The following is a 25,091-nucleotide window of genomic DNA, read 5'->3' as shown; positions in this document are numbered from 1 at the left end:
ACTATATGACCAGAATGGACATTTTCATTATTTGTATGGTTGGCCTTGCCTTATTTTGTAAAATACAGTAAGAGTGAAAATCAACACATCAGGGTTTTACATCAGCATGAGTAGAAACAAAATAAAACAATAATCTGTAAACTGGAAGAAAAGCAGATTGGTTGTCAGGTTTTTGATCTAGAAGGAAATTGTGCTGGATTTTGAGGTTGTAACCTCTAATATAAAATTTCATCAATATTCAGTAATCTTGTATGTACACAGGAAAAAAGTCTCCAAATGGTTTAATTTATGAAAGACTTTTCTATTTTGTTGAAGCAGAGAACAAAGTATTAAAAAGAAACAGGAAAACTATTTCTTAACTTAAAAGCTATAGCTAAGACTATTCAATGAAAATTATTTAAGTGTGCTTTGATTTATTTATATGACTAAATCCCTCTCATGTTTCATAAGAATATGACCTTATTTCTAGATAAGAAGTAGAAATATATACAGTAGGTGTGTCATCCTACTGATGTTTAGTTAGACGGATATTTTAGAGAAGATAATAGGGAAATTCTTTCTTCTCACACTTTCCTGCTTTCTGTGACATATTTATTAAGAAATTTTGATTGAATCCAAACGCGTTCAGTGCTTGTAGCCCTCACTGACCTCTGCAAAAGGCTACAGACCTTTTCAACAGCAATGACTTCAATAGTTTATAACAGATCTCATTTGCAATTTTGGCAAATTCCCTTCAAGCCACTGACTCGAATTTGTATTTGGTCTCACCCAAATAAACTGGGAAGTTTCTGTTCTAGTCTGTACTTGTGGTCTGACCCTGACTATTTAGATAAAAGAAAACAAACTGACAAGCACAACTACAAAGCTATAGCTTTAATTTCTTGCAGTGCAACTAAAGCCCCCAGGGCTTACTCCTCAGCAAAGAGTACTGGAATCTGCAAATGAATCCGGCTGGAACTGCCTAATAGCACAAGTAGCAGGAGATCATTAAGCCCTCAGCAGCCTAGGGTGTTACATGGATTTTGAAAACTGTGGCAAGCAAATAGGAACCCAAAAGACTTCATCATTTAGGGAATGTTGGGATAAAGTACCGTGCACTTTCCATGGCTTCTCCACACACACATATATTTCACAGGTACAAAACTACACCAAAGATATATGTATGTAACCATTCCACAGAGATGCATGGTTTCCCTGCATGCATGCAAAGCTGTGCTCTGACACAACTTAATAAACACAAGTTTAACATTAACCATCAACATTGACCTGGTCTGGCTCATTCACTGGAGCAAAAAACAAGATCTGTATCATATTTTTGAGAAGAGTGCTGCACAAGAATGCAGATTTGCTCACATTGCACAAGATTGCTCAGTAAGCAGACGTGTAATAACAGTTCTCTGAGAGCTGTTAAGTGAAAATTGATTTGTCTAAAAATACTATTTTGATGAGGTAATCGGTCTCAATTTATTACTATACAATAATAATTTCTTCACTCCTTGCATTTACAAATATTTTTGTAATATTTTTACAAATATTACTTTTGTAAATATTTCTTCCATAAGGACTAAAATCTTGATAGTGTTAATGTACGCTGCTAAAATAAAAATGAGGGTATGAATTTTACTGCTTCTTTGCACCTCAGTTGATATAAGCACAATCTGCACAACTATCTCACCTCAAGACCCAGTATATTTATGAAACAAAGTAGAATTACTTTGCGAACTTGTCTTTTTGCAAAAAAAATTGACAGCATTTTACAATTATTAGACTTCGTCACCTCCCTATTGAAACACTATCTATATTACTTTATTTACATAATCCATTACAGCATTGAACTTTCCTCAGCACAAGCAGCACAAAGTCTATTTAAACCTCCCACTCTTTCTAGCCATTTCAAGCACATCTACTATTATTTCATAAATACGGGATGATTTATCATTTCTACTTCAGGCAAAGCACTGTTTAATATGGTATGTCAGAATAAGCTCTATTCTGCATGCCATTACTTCCAAATATTTTTCCCATCTCCTTTACTAGTTGGTCATAATGGGTTTTCTTGCTTCTATTTCACTTTCATATTGCGTTTTGTTTTTCTGTGTGGGTAACTTCAATATTACTAAAGAATCACTTATTTCCCACCACCTTTAAAGGGGTACTGAAGTCATACTCATTCGCATCCAGATTAGCTTTTCAATTGAATGTTCATCCTTTTGTTCAACATGAACCTGTGAAGCACCAAGGCCCGAAAAGCCTCTAAAATTTAAAAAGGGCACAATATATTACTCTATGCTATTGTAGCCCAATGCATCTTACATCTCTTAATATTTATTACCTTCATATGACAGATGAATGAACAGTGAAAAAAAAACCTTCCAACGAATTTAATTGCAACCCTACCCTTAACATAAAAGTAATAAAAAATTCCTTTATGAAATAGCATTTGCCTAGGTCAACTAATTGACAAAGGTAAATATTTCTTTTTTTTTCCTTCCTTTATATATATATATATACACATATAATATAATATATATATATATATATATATTTATATATATATATTTAGCAAACTGCAAATTTTTTAAATCTCATTTTAACAGCAGCTAACCAAAGACTTGTGGCAAGGGCCAGGGGGAGATCCCAAATCACCATCTGTACTTACATATGCCAACAAGTCCTCCCCAGGAGATATTACTTGTACGTTTTTAGTAAAATGTTCTCTCAGTGATATAGTTTAAACTTCTTCTAGGTTCAGACCATATAGCCTCTCAATTTTTTTCCCCCTCAAATTTGCTTCTTAAGCAATTTCAACAGTAATGTACTCAGGTGTAATACCATTGAATAGTACAAATACTATATTGAAAAGATGGCTTAATTCATAAAGCCATGTTGGCAGTGTGTCAAGTAAAAGGCTAGTGTGGCTGATCATAGCACACACAAAGACAGTACCTGCTGCAAGGAGACTGCAGTATCTTCTGTAATAATAAATGAAATATAATAATAATAATTCCAACCTTGGAGAAAAAAAGAAGAAAAAAGTTGCTAATTTGGTCTTTTTTTTTCCTTTTTTTTTTTTTTTTTTTTGTCCATACAGGTGGAGGGATTTTCTGACAGTAGTTTATGTCTAGTGGATTAAGCAACATCAACACTTTTGTGGGAATAATTCTCATGCAAATTTTCCTGGCTGGCTGTTGGCCTGGCATTAGGCTCTTGTTTCAGGAACAGTGGTAGATATCTAAGAAATCCAGGAAATTTTGGAAATTTTTATGGAAAGATGTATGGAAAGGATCAAAATACATTTCTGTGACACTAAAAGATACTATAACAGAAATTCATATGCACTTTGCATATATCAGTTAATAAATATAGATTATATACATGCATAAACTCAAACAGACACACAAAAATCCATTTCATTGAACACAAGCCAATAATTTAACTCAAATGTTTTTAGAAGCCTGGCCCTACTGAACACAGTAAGACTTTGCCATTATCTCTCCTGAATTAAGGATGCACCCAACAGATATTTAATAAATACCATACATACTTCCCTCTGTGTTTCTAATTAAGGCTTTCATCATAATGTTCACGGATTTCCTATTTCAAACTGTATGTATAGACTTAAATTAAACCTAGACAAAGTTGTAATTCAATGAAATACTTAATGTATGTTATTGAACACAAGGCACAGAGTTCACAGGATCAGTGCCAGAAGGTATATTTGAACAGTGAGACACAATGTTAATATAGTCCTAGTGCAGGATTTACCCAGGTAACCTAAAATACCACTCTGCATACCAGGGCAGCTCACTATCCGGTTTGTAAGTAAATCTCTTTGTGAAAGAGACTTCCACTCCAATATACGTCTTGTACTGCCATCCTACAGAGCGTAACTTTCACACGTCTTGTTTCATGAATTTTAAGCTTCAAATGACAAGAGAAACATCTCTAGGAAATGTAAAAATTACTTTCATACGCTTTTGGCTACTTTCTTTCACTTCTGTCCTGTATTTTCTGTGTGTTTGCTGCTATGACTGTCTTTCCCTTTTTTGTTCTTGCTCTTTTCCTTATCAATTACAATCTTTTTATTGTTTAAAAAAAAATATTTCCCAATTTATCAAACATGTATTTCATCTCAAATATATAAGATGACAGAAGTCTGTACGAAGACTTGCGAAACTTCCTCAAAGATTTCTAGCACAGGCTCTTTATGAGTGCCTAATATTTTTAACCTTCATAGCCTATAACAAACCGATCACATACAAGAGATGCTGAGTTTTAATTTAATTCACCTCATCAGTTAGAAATTAGATTAAAAGTATAGCATCGCTTCTCCTGGTCTTCCTTTTGCACTTCAGTTTTGAGGCACAGACTAATCTTTTATTAGTCTGAATACTTTTATTAGGATTTTTTTTAGAAGTTTTATTAGCCCGAAGTTTTGAAGATGTTTTAAGAGAAGAAATCCTGGTAGGCTTGGGAGCAAGAAAATTAAAGAAGTTAGGAAATCCCTTAGAGGGAATGAACAGAGATCACCTGCCTTCAGTCACAATTCCTGACAAGGATCAACCACCAAATGAACATTCCTGCCCCTGATAACCTCCCTGTTTTTTTAATTCAGAACTGGAGTCTTCAGAGCTATTGAAGACTAGGCTAACTTCCAAGTAACTATCCTCTGAAATCTGGTTGAATTCAGTGAATTGCATAACGATCAACTTGGCCATCCCCAGATCTTAAAACTGGAGTTTATACTGCAGAGAGCATGAGCTGAGTTAGCAAATGCTCACTCAGGGATACTTGTCCCCAAAGGGAGGAGTTCAGAAATTTTCTTGTCTCATGACCTAACATTTAATCTGCTGGCATACAAGAAAAGTGTAGAATTTGGCATAGTATATGAACAAACTGAAGAGGTATAAGATGAAATAACAAGCACAGGAGGCTCAGGGTAGTTCTCCTGTGTGTTCTTTGACTTACAGTGAGATTTACAGAGAAAAATAAATAAATTAAACTTTGTGTTGTGTTATTGTACCTCTTAAAAAAAAAAACATATTAAAATATTCTATTTTTTTACAGTGTCTGATAATTATTACATTAACATTCCCCTGAATTTTGCTTTTATTTTCAACAAGCAAGAGAACAACAATATTGTTAAACTAGAATACAATTTTAAGATACAATGAACACAATGGTTTATTTCAAAACCTCTTCATATGAGGTACTGATTACTGAATTTATTCCCATGAGTTGCAGATTGGGGTTGTTTCTGAATTCTCAAAAATATGTTACGTCATGTATATTCAAACCAGCTGTCTGATGGGCATAACGTCGTGCTATGGTTGATTGCAAAAGCAGACAATGTATTGTACTCCTTACCAAAGCCATTAATCTTTATTAGGCAAACAGTCTCTCAAAAAATGTGCTTTTTATGCTCATTAGAAAACTTCGAGAATATAAGATTAACCCAGCAGTGTCTCACGGTCATTAGTAATGACTTAAAGGCTCATTTTACTTTATTAGATAAAACCGTGCACCAATTATTCTGGTTTCAAAGGGAAAGAGTACTAGGGGAGGAAAAAAAAAAAAAAAAAAGTTTTTTTTTGTTCCATTTTGTACATTTTACATGAACCCATCTCGACCAGACACATATACCCCCCCCTTTTTTTTTTTCCTACTGAAAATTGCATTTGTAGGTGATAAAAAGATTGGGTGGAAAAGGGAACATGAAGAGAATTTCTGGACTTTTGACAAAAATAAATCACCCAGAACACAGAAGAGTTACAATACTTATATAGGAGGAGCTATGTCCTCCTACACTAGCCAACAGAATTTAGGGGTAGACAATATAGTTTTGTAAAGTATATTTTGGCAACTACAGTCTGAGCAAAGCTGCGAAATCTTCCACATCTATGTCTCTTCCAACACTTATCAAATCAAACACTTAGAATCAAATAGCAAAACAAATAAGATATAGACACCACACAACGCAGACACACCCATGATACATTATACTTGTATATAACACTACTGAGCTCCTTTAAAAATACAAATACTTGAAAATAATAATAATAATAATTACTCCTAAGTAACCCACATCACAGATACCCACAAACTGTGGTTTAGAAGAAATCAAAGAGCAAGATAGGGAGGCCATGAGTATGCAACTGTGGAAGATGGATGATGGAATGCTAAGAGACAGGAGGCTCTCAAACTTTCTTTTTCAGAAGTTGAACTACTGTTAATCATCATTTGTTAAACAGAGAAGCTATGAGTTAAATATAAAAAACAGTAAATATTAATTTTAATCAAAATTTTAGAATTATTAGTATTTATCAGATAGTTACAAGAAAACAGATGATAATTATGCCAATAGAGGCACGTGAAAATTACATGTGTAAGTAAGAACTGTTAGTTTTTACATTTAATAAATTACATTATAGCTGTACTTTCTCCAACACATTTTTAGAAAAATGAATTCTTTCTTACTTAATATACTAGTATGGAATGCATTTATTAGTAAAATCTTACCTAAAGCTCACAGATTTTGTGACAGACCTTAGGTATACATACAAGCAAAATAAAAGCAAGCAAAGTTCCAGAGTAAACAACAAAGATTCAGTAAGTTGGTCATTAATTCCACAAAACTTGTGAAAAATTACCTCCTTATACACACTAAATTCTTTAAGTCTATTTATTATCTCTCTAACCTTGTAAGAACTAAGTATAAATCAAAAAATGCAATATTTCTTTTGCAAACAAAAAATTAAAGTTTATATTTAATCAACGTGTCCAATCCACGTTCAGAAGAAGTCTGTGAAAGCTGCATATAAACCCTTACAAACTAGTCCTAAAAACTAGCCTGTCTGAGAAAATTAGATCAAATTATCATTTGCGCTAGAGAGAGAAGCTAACAGTAAGAAACTAGGAGTGACAAATATTAATAGAAATAAAATAGGGAAAAAGAATATCAAAACCTTGAAAAGAAAACCATCTCCTGACTAGGGCCTTCTGATATATTGTTGTCACAGCATGTTGAAATCATCAAAAGAAGCTGCACACTTTCATTGCTGTAAAGGATGCCATATTCAACACCACTTCAGTAGCTCCAGCAGTTGAAACACCACATGGTATGATTTAGAGTCAGTCACAAACTTAATATTATCCCAAAGCAATCGATTACCACTGGGTCTGCTCTCAGTCCAGAGCTATTAATAGGCTTCACACATTAATCCAATTTAGTTTCTTGTGTCATGTAGTGTTTAGGTTAATATAATTTTATAGTTTAATAAAAAAATAAAATATTCAGGGAGCAGAGAAACTTTACAATAAAGAGAAAATATTGAGTCAGCCAAAAGTGGTGTTAGAAGGGATTTTTTTTTACTGTCTTGAGTCAAGTAATTACCATCACATTAGGCAACTACACCTGATCACAAAAAAGGTATTTGTACCTCCTGTGATACACAACTGTTCTTAATTTACCACTATCAAACCACCCCCTGAGTTGCAGTAATAGAGCTTTCTGGCAGTGTAAATGCATCTGAATGGAGGTCCTGTGAAACTCCAACAAAAAGGTAAGTCATAAAAGCGAGTGTACATCTCAGGGCAATGAATTAACTGGTACAGCAAAGAAACGTAATTCCTGATGAGCTGGGTCAGGAATGCATCTGAAGTCAAAGAAATACAGGGAGAAAGATTGTGGCATTTAGAAATTTATGTGCCATAAAGTAAATTAAGCTTAGTTTTTGTGTATTTCCATGCTTAGGTTATTTCTTTCTTAATAAAGACAGAAATAAACATTTGAATTTGATCTGGAAGTTCTGTGAATTAAAGTTTTCAAGCTATTTTGCTAATATCAATCATTTCACATCTACAGACAGCATATTGAAACTGAGAGCATAAGCCTTCCGAAGCTACATGATGTTGGAGGAAAAGAATAATTCTGGAGTGAAAATTGACTGTCATAAAAACTCTAAAGCATTGAATAAGGTAAGAAGAAACTTCCATGAACTCTGATATAGTCTGTGAAATCATTTCACTGATTTTCTATCATATTTCATCTAGCAGCCCCTTATAGTTCAAAGCAACTATTTGTGGCTTATCATCTTTATAGAGCTGATCTCACAGGACTCATAGACCTTAAAACTACTGTAACTACACCTTAGCTCTTATAAATGTCACCTGAATGTCTTTCTCTTAAGAATGGCAATGGAAAAAGAGAAGGGCAATATTAATTTTTGTTCCCAAAAGATGCAAGTGAGAAGCAATTATGGCTGACAGGCTTACTAAATGATACCTGGGAGAAACTGCCACCAGGTATATGGGGAGGAGAGAAAGTCTCTAGGACAGTAGAAAATATAAGAAGTGATCAACTTGGAATCATCCAGAATTATATCATGGGATTCATCCTGGAAGGTCACAACTCATATTGCTGTGTAATCTATAAAAGGTAGATTTAGATTAGACACTCAGAAGACATTTTACTATGAGGGTGGTGAGGCACAGGAACAGGTTGCCCAGAGAAGTTGTGGATGCCCCATCCCTGGAAGTATTTAAGGCCAAGTTGGATGGGACTCTGAGCAATCTGGTCTAGCGGAGGGTGTCCCTGCCCCTGGCAGGGGACTTGGAATTAGGTGATCTTTAAGGTCCCTTCCAACCCAAACCATTCTGTGATTCTATGATTAATGTCTAACTCATGCCAATACGAGTTGCCAACTCGTCTGAGCTGTCTTAAGACAAAATTTTAAGGAGACAACATAGGGCCTCCAAACAGACTCCAGCCTCTACTGAAGAAACAGCAGGAACAGGGCTACTGTTTCTGAAAGAGAGCGCTATGCCTTAGACCTTTAGATCTTATATATCTGTATATAACATACAGATGTATCTGACTGAACAGGTTAACGGGACAAGAGAAAGGGGATTGCCCTGGCAACAAAAACTCAAGTTGAATCTCCTGCAACCAGTACAATATCCAGAAAGGAAGGACCTGATCAAATAAGCTTACATATGTGGATATGCCTACACACGTATGTTACAATTTTGAAAATGTAATCTAGGTATTAAACGTGCAGCAAAGAATTTGGCTCTTTATTGAAGATTTGTAACTTAATCTATTAAAATGAAAGCATACAAATGTTACTCAATTTATCTCCTCAGTCTTCATTTAGCGGAAAGGATGGAGAAAAAAAAACGACTAATTTTACTTGGATGCAAACAGATTAAATAAATGGGGGGCGGGGGGCAGGAATACTCAGTCAATTTCATTGGATTTCTCCTTTCCAAAAAATACTAGAAATAGCCTGTTCTTATAGTTAAAAAAAAAAAAAGTAATTTAAATTGGAAAAAATTCTTCTTACTAAAATTGCATTTTATTTTTCAGTCGAGAAACCATTAAAAACTTGAAACAGAAGCAAATATTTTGAGGACATGCAGCTTACTCTTGTTTCCAAATCTGCCAATAAAAGCTGTAATTCCAAATTGGAAGAAAATAGTTTTAAATTGCCAAGTAACCAAAGCATAATTATGCAATTGTGTTATACCCAAGCTTTCTGAACCATTTATTCAAATGCTGTAAGCTGACTATGTTGAGTGTTGTGGAAAATGGTGAGAGTTAGATACCTTAGTATTTAAAACAACATTTTTCCAGAGTAAATAACATTGATACAACTGTTCAAGTAAGGAACAGCTACATCAGCCCATAATAGGGAAGTTATAAAACTTATTTGCAGGAAATCTTCTTTTATGAACTCTCAGTTTAAGTATATGCAATGAAAGAAAAAAAAAAGCAAAAGTAAATTTATTGTTTTTAATATAGAGCAGATCCAGAAAAAGACCTAACAATCTAACAGTTCACTGCTCTAAATCTACAACAATCAGTCTTAATATAATGCAAGCCCATTTGCATCTGTCTTTACCACAGTTCTTTATCCAGTCGTTTTTGCTTTAAAAACTGGTAAGGATTAAATAATAATAAATGATGTTAATGTTGTCAGAGAGAAAGTAAAATCCCAAGTTTCTTGAATTTAATTGGGACAAAGATTTAAGAAAAACTGATTCCTCCCTTTTCGGAATGTTGGAAAGCCTTTTACTGGAAAACAACTCTAAGCATTGGGCCAGCCTGTGCCCAGTATGACACCAACTTTGGTGAAAATTCTTCATCTGCGTGGGGAATCCTGCACGCTGAAAAGCATAAATTTGAACACCATTGGCAAGGCACAGGAACATTTCCTTCCATGCTCAATAAACAAACTCATTTAGTGGTGTGAAGGTCCATAATGCTGCTGACATACACTTTAACATTGTGTGATTGGCGATATAAGGTGACAGAACCTATTTACTATGGGATTCTCAGGCTTTTTCTTCAACCTAATTAAGAAACGCCACCCACTAAGGTCTTGAAATGTTTATTTTCATTGATGACTGGATTTTCCATGCTTATTCTCTACCTGAAACTTCTAATTGCCAAGAGTCAGCCAGCAATTCAGCATTAAATTAACACTGGTGACCTGTATATACAAAAGTCAACATTTGTATTCTCTAAAAAAGTGTAAAATGATACTTCTTAGCCCATTACAGTCTCCTGGGTAAAAACAAAACACTACACACACTCAACTATGAAAAGTGAAAGCATAGATTTAGATAGGTGTGAAGCTGTCTTGTGCTGGAGGAGAAACATTTGGAAGCTCCATGTTAGAACTGTGCCAACAGTTACGCAGGAATGCCTACGGTGAAGTTTACTGCCTTTCTAGATGTTGTTAAAACCATCTTTTTCAGGAATGATAATCCCACAGGTGCATCAAAAATTATTCTAGAAAGTGTTATACCACTGGTAAAGGATCTGATCGCCCCAACTAGCAGGTATTTTCCCCATGTTCCCAGCCTGTCCCTCAAGGCTGCACCTCTCTCTGTGGCCCAACTGATTGATTTTGCTAGAACCACAATTTAGGACTTAGTTTCCATCCCGAGTGACAAACTGTTCATCACAATGCTGTTCAGGAAGCACTTCTTTACTGTGCAGGTGACTAAGCACTAGGACAGGTTGTCCTGAGAGGTTGTAGAGTCTCCTTGGAGATCTTCCAAAGCCATGGTCCTGAGCTATCTGGGGCTTGAACCGGCTGTGATTCTGAGTCTGTCCAGTCATTGGTGCCTCTTTCAAAGGGTCTGAGCACAGCTGGCAATCCTGAAGCATTTCGGATTTCATTTCAGAGAGTTACAGTTACAGAAAGCTGTTCCTCTAAAAATGTTACCCTAATCTTTATAATTTTCCTTTTAATTATGGGGGAAAAAAAATCCCTCAATGCAACTACACAAGAAGGAAATCAACTTCTTTATCTTGCTTTACACAGTTGCTTTCCAGCTTCAATTTGATTTATCAGGTTTGTTACTAAAGATTGTCACAGATGAGAAACTAAAGCAATTGGACCCTATTTGCATCAAAACAACTTCATTATGGAAGCATGAAGCTTAACTTGATAGCTTCCCTATCACTGATGCAATTGTTAGAAGTGGAGGGGGCTGGGCGCGAGGATGAGAGAAGAGAGGAAGAAAATGTATAAGAAAGTACAATGTCTATAAGCTTGACGGGCGTAAATGCACTTCTCACTTTCTTCCTGCTGCGTGAAGACTTGTTTTCGTCTAAGCTACAGAATATTTCAGAGAATCGAATGTGATCTGACAGCTTGTCTTCAATTGTGTCATTATATATAAAAGAGGGGAAAAAAAAAGCCCACAGACACTATATTACCTATCCTATTTTCAGGAAGTTTTATTTTTCTTATTTTCAAATCTAACATATAACAGAGGCATTCACTGAAAAGAATGCATCATGATCTTTCCTGAAACCTGTCCTTTAGCAATGACAGATTTCTGGTGCAGCAGGTAATCACTGTACAGTTCTGAAGCACTGAGCCTTCTTTAGAGCTTATATACAGGCATCTTGCTGTCACGTGAAAGAATCACTCAGATCATTCAACAAAAATGCCTCACAGATATGTACACCCACAGCTTGCTGCAGTCCTGCTCCCATGAACTGTCCACTGAGAGAATGATTTCATAAACCAAAGTGCTCTGCTGAATACATCCTTCCTCCCACGCTACACGTTTTTATTTGTCAAATCAAGACAAAAGCACTTCAAGTAATGTAGAGCACAGTGATAGACAGCTGCAAACACATACCATTCAAGAGAACAATTTGACAAGTGGTTGAGAGACTAGCTGATTAAGTCTCCTCAGGCATAGGGGAAACTTTTAAATACATTGGTGCCTAAAGAAGACTGGTCCAAGGTCAAAATCCAAAACTCATCCTAACTCCTTGCTCACACTGAGAAAATACAGTATTTTAAAAATATGCTTTTTTAATGGATCTAAATTCCATGAAATTTCAATAAGAATGACCAGGCAAACTTGTAAAACTTTGAAGATGGGGAGGATATTCTGCCATTTCCAGAAGTACTTCAGTAGGGTAGTGATGACATTTACTCACACCTAGAAGCTTGGCTGCTTTTGCAACCTCCCATTCCCCGTAACACACATACAATGAAGTGTGCACTCTAACCATACGCCCTAAAGTGTCTTACTTAACCGTAAGAATGATTTAGGATCTAGTATATGTCTGCACTGAGTACTTTGTCATGTGCAAAGAAACCAAAGCTGGTATGAAACAGCTCAAGTATTTTAAGTAGACTAATTTATTGTTTCTTTTACTTTCAGGCATTTCTGAAAACATTACCTTTAGCAATTGTAAAATATATTTTATCATTTATTTTAAACTCATTTTAGGAAACTATACAATTTTTACATCAACTTTTTGAAAGAGATTTTTATATTCAAATTGTCTGTAATTGAGTTTGCAAGCAAGCGATTCTCTTTTTGCCAGAAAATGCTACTAAATACTAAAATGCTACGAAATACAAAGAACACAAAATTAGGCTAGTAATAAAAAACAAGGGTTTCACATACAATACCTGCATGTAATGTACATCTGAAGCCAAACTAAGATGAATGAGAAAAAGATCTATGAATGAAATATCATTTTCACTAACACTATATACAAGCAACCTTACTATCATAAACAGTCTGTGTTACCTAGAGTACTTGTTCATCAAGACATGCTCAACAGCTACCCCTTTTTAAACACTGCTCTTCCAAAGATCTATTTCACTTAACGCCAAGTACTGGTAAGAGATGTCACAACATAACATATTAACTTCACAAATTCCGTTGTTCCTAAAAAAAACTGTTAGATAGTATTACTAAACAGCATTTTTATTTTATTATTTTTATTTTTTTTTAGAAAAGCTACAGCACAAAATACAAGCTGTTTCTTTGAACAGAGAAAGCTGATTTGAATATAGTTCAGCCTCCCACGAGGTTGGATATTTTGCCCATTTGCCAGCTTAAAATGTTGCCTGCAGTAGATCTTCAGATCTACTAAATTAAGTTCTCCAAAGCACAGATTTTTTTTCAGACTGCCCACAGCGATACATTTCATCTCCAATCGAAGATGGAAATAAATCATAAAAATTGAGCAAATACATGCTGTAGCTGACATAGTGACTATATCCAGACTGGTTACCATTCACGTTTTCTCCAAAATTCTTATGTTAGGTTTTGGAGGATACAGGAAACAGTAATTGTTCATACATTTTTTGATTCTTTCTTTTTTTTTCTTTCTTTTTTTAAACAAACTGTACCTTAGCACTACCCTCTTCTCAACCTTCCCTTTCCATTTATACAACAGAATATCTCTGCTTTTTCTTCCACCCCCCATCCCAAATGGATCTTAGACATCCCCTTATATTTCATGTCTCGTTAGTGATGGAAAATGAATTGGCTCCTGGTATGGATCTGTTATTACATTGTGCTTGTATTCAAAACCAAAAATAAAGAAACAAAAATCTCCCCATGAAAAATCATCTGAGACTCAATAGTTTAATATTTAATAGCAAACACTATAATTTCCCCCCAATTATAGGGTTTAATAAGGAGTCTATGAAATCTCACTTTATCACATTATAATTATAACCTTGGAACTTTTATATATGTATGTATATTTATACACACAAATTATGAGACACCATAACTGTAAAAAGAATCTAAGAGAAAAGAAAAAACAAACACAATGCAAACCTCATCTAAGGTAGTCAAAGTTTATTCATGTAAGTGGGGATTCAATATAGTTTGTCAGTATCTAAAAAGTACAGTAATTCTTGTCACATCAGGTTATTAGTCTGCCGGTCAGCTCTGACTTATTTTCCACTAGCAATGACAACACCTGGTTTTTGAATATTTTTTTTCCTTGGATAGCTATACATATGCACTTGCATAGTGACATAACTATAAAAGAGCAAAGGATGAAATATCCAGACCACATTTTGAAACAAGGAGGTGACATTAAAACATTTTTTTTGTGAGGAGCTTGGGCACTAACCTGTCTTACTAGAGAGAAAAAAAAATAATTTACTCTTTAAAATATGCTGCACTAGTTTGTGGTTTTCAACCTGCAAGCACAGAAGATACATTAATGCAGTAAAAAAAATATAAGTAGCAATGAAAGGAGTAAGGACAACTGGGCAAAACAGCACACATTTTGAACCCAGGGTGTTAATTTCCTACAATTAAGCCTGTGATTCTAAAAACACTTGGCAAAACCATTCTTTGATGCTCTTCAGATAGCTCATTTAAGATGTACTCTCTTCACAAACATGAAGCAAGAAAAAACAAGCTAAATATGTCAAGTAAATTATGCAGAGTGATCCAGCCACTTGTGGTGAGATCCAGAAGACACTTAAAGGTTGAGACAGTGAACGTGGTAACAGATACTGAGAACCCAGCTCCTGGGGCAGAAACCACAGGCCTCGGGCACCTGAAGTTATTATAAAGTGGGTGGAGAAAAAGAAGTTGCCTAACAGTAGACCAGACTCAGAACAGGAACCCCTAAGTAACCCATGTGAAATCCTCAACACAGAAGAACGTCTCAAATCTTTTCCATTTATAGTGACTAAATCAGATGGCAGAGACATACAAAATCGTTAGACTACAATTCACAGCTACTATAGTACAGTTACAGCCATCAGATTGCAACTCATATTCTGTTTACTGTATTTAAGCATCTAAACCAGTAGAACATGCTTCACCATTCATTTTGCAAAAATGAGTGCAAGCCAGCAGAAGGAAATGAGAATACAGCTGTTTTCCTGTCCTGGTGCAATTTTGGTATGTACCAATACAGTGGGAACTGACTAGCAGCTTTCCAGAAAAGGACTTCAGGGTCCTGGTGGACAGTAAGTGAACATGAGTCAGATCATGCCCAGCAGCGATGAAGATGGCCAACTACATACTAGGCTGAAATAGTGCAGCCAGCAGGTTGATGGAAACGATTCGAACTCTGTTTGGCACTAGTAAGACCACCACTGTGATACTATGCCTAATTTTGGCCTGCTGCTGTAAGAAAGACACAAATCTACTGAAATTAATGCACTAGATGGCCTCATCAGGAGAAGCTGAGAGAACAGGGTTTCTTCAGCCTTAGAAAGAGTCTTATTACTCTCTAAAACTACCTAATGCCAAGTGCAGAGAATACAGAACACATAGCAACATTCAGATGCAGAAGATAATATATTCTAATTAGATATGGAAAAAGTCTTGTGGGAGTGGTCAAACACTAGAAGAGGGCCTTAGACAGGCTGACAGACCTCCATCTTTGGAGATATTCACAACTCAAATGGACAAGGCTCCAACTGGACCTGTGCAGAGCAAAGGGTTGGAGTACAGAGCTCCAGAGATCCCTTCCCACTTAAATTGTTCTATGACTGACCCCAGGGATAATTATTTGTATACTTAGTTATTATAATTCATATAATATTCATATGCTGCTCACCCTGCCATTTCTCTCTTTTCCTCGTCCTTATTTCCTTGCGTCTCGTAATTTCTACAGTCCAAGTACATAAAAATAGATCAAAATTATGGGATAACCATTCATTACCTTACATTCCAAAGATGAGCCGGTGTGGAAGACCACCGGCCTGGCTGAACAGAGAGTTGTGGCTCGAGCTTAAGAAAAAAAAGAGGGTTTATGTTCTTTGGAAAAGAGGGCAGGCCACTCAGGAGGACTATAAGGATGTTGTAAGGATGTGTAGGGACAAAATTAGAAAGGCCAAAGCTCATCTGGAGCTCAATCTAGCTACTGCTGTTAAAGACAACAGAATTTTTTTTTATAAATACATTAACACAAAAAGGAGGACTAAGGAGAATCTCCATCCTTTACTGGATGCAGGCGGGAAACTTAGTGACGAGAGATGAGGAAAAGGCTGAGGTGCTCAATGCCTTCTTTGCCTCAGTCTTCAGCAGCAAGACCAGTTGTTCTCTACATACCCAGTACCCTGAGCTGGTGGAAGGGGATGGGGAGCAGAATGTGGCCCTCACAATCCACAAGGAAATAGTTGGCAACCTGCTATAGCACTTAGATGTATGCAAGTCGATGGGACCAGATGGGATCCACCTAAGGGTGCTGAGAGAACTGGCAGAAGAGCTGGCCAAGCTGCTTTCCATCATTTATCAGCAGTCCTGGCTATCAGGCTATCCTGGCTATCCCAGTCAACTGGTGGCTAACAAACATGACACCCATCTACAAGAAGGGCCAGAAGGTAGACCCAGGAAACTATAGGCCTGTTAGTTTGACCTCCGTGCCAGGAAAACTGATGGAGCAGATTATCTTGAGTGTCATAATGTGGCACTTACAGGGCAACCAGGCAATCAGGCCCAGTCAGTATGAGTTTATGAAAGGCAGGTCCTGCTTGACAAACCTGGTCTCCTTCTGTGACAAAGCAACGCGCTTGGTGGGTGAGGGAAAGGCTGCGGATATGGTCTACCTTGACTTCAGTAAGGTTTTTGACACTGTTTCCCACAGCATTCTCCTCAAGAAACTGGCTGCTCTTGGCTTGCTCCTCAAGAAACTTGGCTGCTCTTTAATATCTTTATTGATGATCTGGATGAGGGGATCGAGAGCACCCTCAGTAAGTTTGCAGATGACACCAAGTTAGGTGCGTGTGTCGATCTGCTCGAGGGCAGGAAGGCTCTGCAGGAGGATCTGGATAGGCTGGAGCGATGGGCTGAGGCCAACTGTATGAAGTTCAACAAGGCCAAGTGCCGGGTCCTGCACCTGGGGCACAACAACCCCAAGCAGAGCTACAGGCTGGGAAATGAGTGGTTGGAAAGCTGCCTGGCAGAGAAGGACCTGGGAGTATTGGTTGATAGGCAGCTGAATATGAGCCAGCAGTGTGCTCAGGTGGCCACGAAGGCCAACAGCATCCTGGCCTGTATAAGAAACAGTGTGGCCAGCAGGGCTAGGGAAGTGATTGTCCCTTTGTACTCGGCTCTGGTGAGGCCGCACCTCGAGTACTGTGTTCAGTTTTGGGCCCCTCGCTACAGGAAGGACATGGAGGTGCTCGAGTGAGTCCAGACCCCTCACCAGCTTCATTGCCCTTCTCTGGAGAACAAGTCTTAGGAGGAGCGGCTGAGGGAGCTGGGCTTGTTCAGCCTGGAGAAGAGGAGGCTCAGGGGCAACCTTATCACACTCTACAGGTACCTTAAAGGAGGCTGTAGAGAGGTGGGGGTTGGTCTGTCCTCCCACATGCCTGGTGACAGGACAAGGGGGAATGGGCTAAAGTTGCGCCAGGGGAGGTTTAGGTTGGATATTAGGAAGAACTTCTTTACTGAAAGGGTTGTTAGGCATTGGAATGGGCTGCCCAGGGAAGTGGTGGAGTCATCATCCCTGGAGATCTTTAAAAGACGTTTAGATGTAGAGCTTAGTGATATGGTTTAGTGGAGGACTTGTTAGTGTTAGGTCAGAGGTTGGACTAGGTGATCTTGGAGGTCTCTTCCAACCTAGATGATTCTGTACTGATTACTGATAGTGAATATTAACTGAAATATTAATCAGTATATGTTGGTTAATAAGAACAAATATACCATATAATAAACACCACAATAATCCCATGTAATTGTCTAAAATAAGACAATAATTTCAGTGCCAAATAATTGATTCATTTACACACTCAAAATATTGCTTGGTTGCAAAAATAGTCCTGTTTCCCTCTTACATGAACAACAGGAAAATAAAGCCATAATATTGCAAAAATAATTGCAAGTGAATCCATAGTTTCAGAACAGTGACAAAAAAAAGCAGGCTGAACTGGAAAACATATCTGACATGCGTTAGACCTGAAATATTTGGGGATATAAATTATGTTTTAAAATGACCAGGTTTTGCTGGAAATTCTTGCAATAAGCTTACTAATGCTTCCGGTGGTATCAAGGACAGAGCCACCACTCATTCCAAGGAACTGCTGCCAGGAAATTATCGTAAAATCTTCCATGAGCATACAAAAAAAAAAGAGAAGAAAAAGAAAAACAAAGAAAGAAACGGAGAAGAAAAATGTGATTCCCTTTGCTTTTCTTTGCACACAGTGTAGTCTTTCCTTCTAAATCTCCTTTCAAGTGAGTTTAATAGGAAGAATGCTCAACAAAAAGAGTAAATAAGTAGTGCAGCTCATGGAAAGCAAAATTTACCACATTATATGGCAACAAGTACCCAAGTACCAGAAAAACAACTCTAAAAATCCATAAATCCATGTCTAAAATGGACATTGCTTAGCAGTCTCAAGCAGACACAGGAAACCTTACCTAGCTCATGATGGTGAAGTCAATGAAAGGCAAACCTAGATTCTGCTTCACACCTGTAAATGCTGTAATTTATTGACTTAGGTCCTTACACCATGACTCTTGCTCATTAGCCAGAAATTGTAGCCATATGAACCTTAAAAAGCAATCACGCTGTTATTAGCAAGATAACTATGCTCATCTGAGAACTGTAAAATACTGACAAATGAAATACATTTTTATTTTAAATAAACAGAGGGAAAAAAAAAGGCAAACGGAAAAGTAAATCAACATGTCACATAAGCCAGCAGAGTAGATATAACAATTTATTTCACAGTTTTGCTTGGTAACTAATGACTTCTTTTAACACCCATAGGTTTTGCAATTTCTGACTCAAAGGCTTTCTGCACTACTGTCAACCAAGACTCAATAATTTAGCATTGGTTTGTCATATGACTCTGACAAGTTATGTTTGATCTTCATCATCCTGTCATATGATGCCAAGTGACATGATAAATTGGCAATAATATGCTAAAATGTAAGAAATGACAAACACTTCCCTCTATCTTTAGTCCATATGACCTTTAACATTACAGGGCACAACATGTAATCTAGAAATATAGAAAAAATGGAAAAAATACAGCTACAGATTCAGTTCATAGTTGATGACAAACACCGGGATATTTCCTCCCACACAGGGCTCTTACCCAATATGGAAGTGAAACTCCACATGGGGACCAAACCAAAATATGTAAGAGAGTTCTGGATTTTTATTCAGATAGGATAAGTTTGCTCCACTGGTCCAAATTGCTCTGTTTTCTGAGTTATGGCTGCTAAAGCTAAAATGTGTGATTGAACCTTGAAAGAAAAATATAAAACTCTAGAAAAATCTCAAACTGCTGACTCCCAGATGAGCCAAGAGGCAGGAAACACATTGTGGTGGGGGGAGAGAAGAAGATTTATTATATTTTTCTCTAGTTACCTTTATGCATACTAAAGAGTTCTCCACTGGTAATGCCAATGCACTTAGAACCTTCTCAACTCATTTTGTAGTTTCTAGACCTCTTTTACCCACCCCCCACCCCACCCCACCCCCCCCCCTTAAAAATCTATGCTTTGCTGCAGAAATTCCTCTCCTTTATTAAATGTTTGTTTGTTTTAGATTTATGAAATGCCTTTTCCTATAGCAGATAAAATCCAGGATATTAGAAAAGCACATCTATTTTAATTGAGCTAAATTTTATGCTATTGTGGCTTTGCAAGATAACAGACTGTTGAAGATTTATAGGAGGTGATGACGACCCTTTTCTTTAAATTATTGTGGTAGATTAGAATTTCCACTTGAGTATTTCTATTTCATAGTCTACATTCAGTGCCTCTACCTAATTATTCAAATAACTGATGCATATCATGCAACAGAGATGTACACCTCCACGAATCATTGGTTACATATACGTATATAACCTAACACATAGCGAGCTCAGAATGAATTTAAACAAAATTGTTAAAACATGTGCCATTTTATGTATGATGGCAACATCATAGCAAACCGCATTAAACTGGTATTGAAACAGATGTATTAAAAACAGTTCAGGCAGAATTACCTAACTGGATGCTTACAGTGCTTCTGTAGAGCTAATCCAGCCACGGCAAAAAAATTATTCATTTCATCTGAGCAGCTAAGCATATTGGCAATATAATGAGGAAGCTCAGCTAGTAGGCTAGTTAACATTCCTTCCTTAAAGCACTGAAAGTCCTATTAAAGTTCTATACTAAAATACTTAAAAAAAAATAAAAATATCTGACTCTAAATCTAAGCACCTTATGATTAACTGGTGCTTGCTATGGAAGGCACTGTAAAATCATCAACTGCACTAGCACAGAAGACAAAATCTTGAAAAGAGAGAAGAGAGGGGAGAGAGGGGGGAGAGAGAGAAAAGAAAAGAAACCCACAGCAAGAGTGACCACATTTAGTAGAGAGCTGCATGCAGAAGCAAAGGTCAAATGCAATATTCTCCTATACCTTTCATGTGACAATAATAGTTGTTTTTTTAGGATGCTATTGCTTCTTGTAAGGCACAATAATATTGACCTAAGGCCCCAGTTTTTTTAAGAATACAATTCTTGTAGCAAAGACTGTCCTTTTCAGTGAGCACTTTTGAGCAGCATTTCATTAATTCACTATCAGTTTGTAAGGCATTGGTCACAGACAAAAGGAGTTGGTAGAGGGTGTAAACTTGCTGGGGAAAAAAAAAAAAAGAAAACATAGGTTTGTCAACAAGAAAGCTAATTCATTATAAGTCATCTTAGACTATGATTATTGAATGAGCAATCTTTCTCTTCAATATTCAGCAAATAATTTATAAGAATCCTGATCAGGACAGCTCCTCAGCTAAAATAGCTTGGTATCATCTCCTCAACTCATGGATAGTCACATCGTTATAGGATTTGAATTTGCATGTTTTATTGATATCAAAACATTTTCTCTGGTAGAGGATCCCCCCAGGGAATGCATTCACTGGCATTCCAGACTAACACTGCCAGAGGTCAGACTCCAACACAGCCACCCAGAGTCCCTGAAGGTTTTAATGTTCCACCCATTTTTGACTGAATAACTGTTAAATGAATCACTTTTACACACTAGCTGAAAAAAAGTAACACTGCCAGAACATTAGTTTTGTACGGTCAACTGAAAATTAGGAAGAAGGAGAAAACAAGAGATCCAAAAGCATCACATATTGTTCAGCTGAATTTCTAAAACTTCAGCTGCTTACTTACACCTTTTTAAAGCTAAAAAAACTCCAACATAAGATGATTTTTTGTTTAAAACTCATGCTGGTGCTTTCTGTCTCAGTAAGTACCAGAAACGCCAGAAAAAAAAAAAAAAGAAAAAAAAACCTCCCTTCTTGCATTTTGGCTTTTCAATTTTTCCTGGCCAGAAATCAACAAAACATAGCACACAGCAGTTTCATATTTTTCAAAAAAATAAAAAAAATAAAAATGTTCCTCAATAACACATGACAGGGATAAGACTTTCCTTTCTCTATATGAAATATCTGTTAAATAAAAGTATCTAGTGTCAGGATGAGGAATTCCTCGAGTGGAATGGGACTGTAGGAAAACAAAAAAAAAGAAGGAAAAGAGAAAGAATTCCACCACTCCATTTCTAACAGGTAAATCTTCAACAGCTGTGCCAAGCTCCCATCTGTTGTAATAGACTCAGTTCTACAGGCAGTCTGGCCACTGTGTGCACTTTAGGAAAAAGGGAGGGGGTAGAAAGAAAAGGGAAAAAAAAAAAAAAAAAGAAAGCCAGAATGGTTAAATATCAGTTTGACTTTATAAGGAATTATCATTTATAAGCTATAAGCAGGACAAGAAATTGTAATTGCATTATCTGCTATGCAACTGTATCCAGTTTTGCATTTATCTTGTTCTTTCTGCAATGAGCAGGCAAACTTTCATGCTTCAATAACAGACTCATAAAAAGTGCCTGATGGACTGCAGAAGGTATTTCTACTGCCCTGAAAAATTGCATAAATCAAATACTGCGTGATTGCCACTTTCCAGCTAAATACTATTATAAATAACTGTTTGCATGGCCTTATCATTTTTTTCTGCCTGTCAACTACTGATAAAGATTCACTCCCTAAATCATGGTAATTTCCTTTTAGTTGTCAGAAAGGAGATTTAATACGGTGATAAAGAAATATCTGAAAAAAAGTATTTTACTTTTTAAGAGAGTTGTATAATTTTGTGTAGTTGTTTTATACTATCATTTTTTTGGTTCATGCCCAATGACACCAATTTGTTGTGACATATGATATTCTCTTAGAAAGCTTTGAATATAAATAGTTTGATTAAGTTTTGTAACGTTGCATACATTAGCATAATGCCTTTTATTCTGAGTACCTGAAAACAAAGGTTCTGTCAGAGACACAAGTATTCCTGCATTTTCACCTAGTATCACAATACTAATGACTAGTAAAATTGTGCTCGCTGGTCTAGTTTCACTCCTACATTCTCATATGCCATTACTCAGATGGCAGTAACTGACAGAGTAGAAGCTGATATTTTTTTCATCACCTACAATTATATTATTTTTAAATTTACAAATCAAACCATGAGAAATGAATTCCACCATCCAATTTTATCTGCTAATTGCAAATAAAAATAGTGGACCCGTCAAACTGTGGTTACCAAAAATGAATGCACCCAAATATGGAATTAGTTGAGTTTTTGGCAGGAAGTCATATATTTTTATATGTAAATAATACCTTTGAGCTACGATCATATTTGGCAGCACCAAAATGGCATATGCAATTGCTAAAGTCAACAGATTTTCTTCAAGAGCTATGCTGCTTATGTTTACTATCCAACTTTACAGAGATTAATTTCACAAAAACAGAGTTTTAATGTTGCAATATCCCTAGGGGTATGCAGTCATCAGTTTGCATAATGGTATTTTAGTAGGTAAAAGAATACCTCAAAGAGTCTTACAAAGAAACAAATACCATTTTTGCATGCAAAAGCAAACAAACAAAAAATTTGGAGTATATTCAGATGTATTCCTTCCCCTTTCAGGGGGCTGAAAGATTTCCACATTCTATACTACAGCAATTTTCCATATTTTAACATAATACCACAAGAAGCAAAAGGGACAACATTATTATTTGTTATGGCGTCAATTTAAATAACAATAATAATAATAAAAATCACTCTTCCAGCAGCATGAACGTTACTCATGCTGTAAGAGGATTGCTGACATAATTAAAATGCTCTTTCAAACAAATACTTTGGTCAGATTTGCCTTCTAGTACTTCAAGAATAACCTTGTGTTTGGAAAAAAAAAACAAATTAAAATGGCTGGCTAAGTCATTGCATTCCCTGTTATTCCAATGATTCACCACAGGTCCATATCATAATCCGTTGGGAAAGGTCTTCTTGAAACAATATGTTAAAGAAGAACCGATTTCTGAACGCTTACAACATTCTGTGATTTTAAATGTCCCAAAGATACTTACTTACCTCTTTATGTGTAAGTATCCAAAGGCTGAACAAAATAAAATAAAAGCTATCATAATGTCAAATTATTATAAGGAAAGCAAGAAGAAAGACAGCAAAATATTTTTAAAATAATACATTTTAAGAAGCTAGCTAGTCCTGATGTTCACAGTATCCATCTGCCATTAGTAAGGCATAGGTACTATGGGCTAATTAAATGTTAATGAAATATAAATAATCTTCTGGTCTCAAAGCATTAGCTAAGGAGCAGTAACTGCACAACAGCTGCTGCAGTTCACCAAAAGTGCTCATGTCAGCACCTCAAACAACATCTAAAATCTGGCTTTAAAACATCTGAATGAAATAATGACTTTTTCACGTAAGTCACTGCAGAGGACTTGCAATTATTTCTGCTTGAGACAGAGGTGAAAGGTCCAAGTGATAGCAACAAAAGTTGAAGAGTTTCACTGAGGAATACAATTAGATAGGAGATTTTTCATCTACTGTTTTGCTGAAGTCTTTTTAAGTAAAGCACTGTGTTTGTAAAAGCAGTACCGTGTGAAGATGTTAATGATATTGGAAAAATCAGAGTCATGCCAGAAATATTAATGTTAGATACAAAAAAAATTTTACTCCTGGTCCATAACATCATGGCCAAACAGTGAAGCAGGTAAAGTTAAGACTTAAGCTCACTTCCCATTCAAAGCCTGAATTTTATTCTCAAAATTTTTGACTGGCCTCCAACTGGATTTAATTCTATTCATCTCGAGCCTTTAGGCCTGGCCACCCAGATAGTTTTTAACCCAACAAAGAAGGTTAAAAACTTCCTCCTTGCCAGAAAGAAGGCTTACAGTTTGTGGTGACCCATCTGGGGAAGACAGAAAAGACTGGCACAGTGAGTGAAATCTCACACACCAGGCATGCAGGAAGCTCAGTTAAGGCTTGAGGTAGAACACGGGAAGTGCTGTGAGAGAAGGAAACACACCACACCTTAACCACAGAAAGGATTTTAAAGGCTAACACATTTGAATTGTATCCCTAAAATGGAAATTCTACTTAGGAATGGCAGAAGTGTTCCCTCAGTTCAGGTTGCACACATACTCTTACAGCCTCTTTACAAAAATATACTCTTTACAAACATTACAAAAATATACCTGAAAACTAGAAAGGATTATAGATTGCTGACTTCTAGAGACCTAAGAAACCTATAAATATGTTGCTTCTATATAAAGAGAGCGAGATTTCTATTCCATACCAAAACCCATTCACCCAGAAAGACACAAGCCATTATTACAAAGACGTAATATTTTTACAGAGGTACATCAAAAAACTCTACAGATTCAGAGCAACAATGCAGAAATGTTCTTTGATGAATGCCAAAGTCCATCTGACATACAAAATATGACTCTGAAACTATATGGGAAATGTTTTATTCTGCTCTTGAA

General features: G+C 36.3%; 1 protein-coding gene and 1 long non-coding RNA gene across 7 annotated transcripts in view; one reads left to right on the top strand and one right to left on the bottom strand.

The window, feature by feature from the left end:
* CCSER1 (coiled-coil serine rich protein 1) overlaps nucleotides 1-25,091 on the bottom strand; it is a 685,984-nt gene that overhangs the window by 445,180 nt on the left and 215,713 nt on the right. The gene's annotated exons all lie outside the window — the stretch shown is intronic.
* LOC106041248 (uncharacterized) lies at nucleotides 7,488-9,678 on the top strand. The gene is made up of 3 exons (XR_001210397.3): nucleotides 7,488-7,562; nucleotides 7,865-7,977; nucleotides 8,885-9,678. It is a non-coding gene; the product is annotated as an uncharacterized lncRNA (long non-coding RNA).

The sequence above is a fragment of the Anser cygnoides genome, chromosome 4 (genome assembly GCF_040182565.1).
Source record: "Anser cygnoides isolate HZ-2024a breed goose chromosome 4, Taihu_goose_T2T_genome, whole genome shotgun sequence".
NCBI lineage: Eukaryota > Metazoa > Chordata > Aves > Anseriformes > Anatidae > Anser > Anser cygnoides.
Note: the sequence above shows the minus strand (reverse complement) of the source record. Positions and strands in the feature narration are given on the sequence as shown.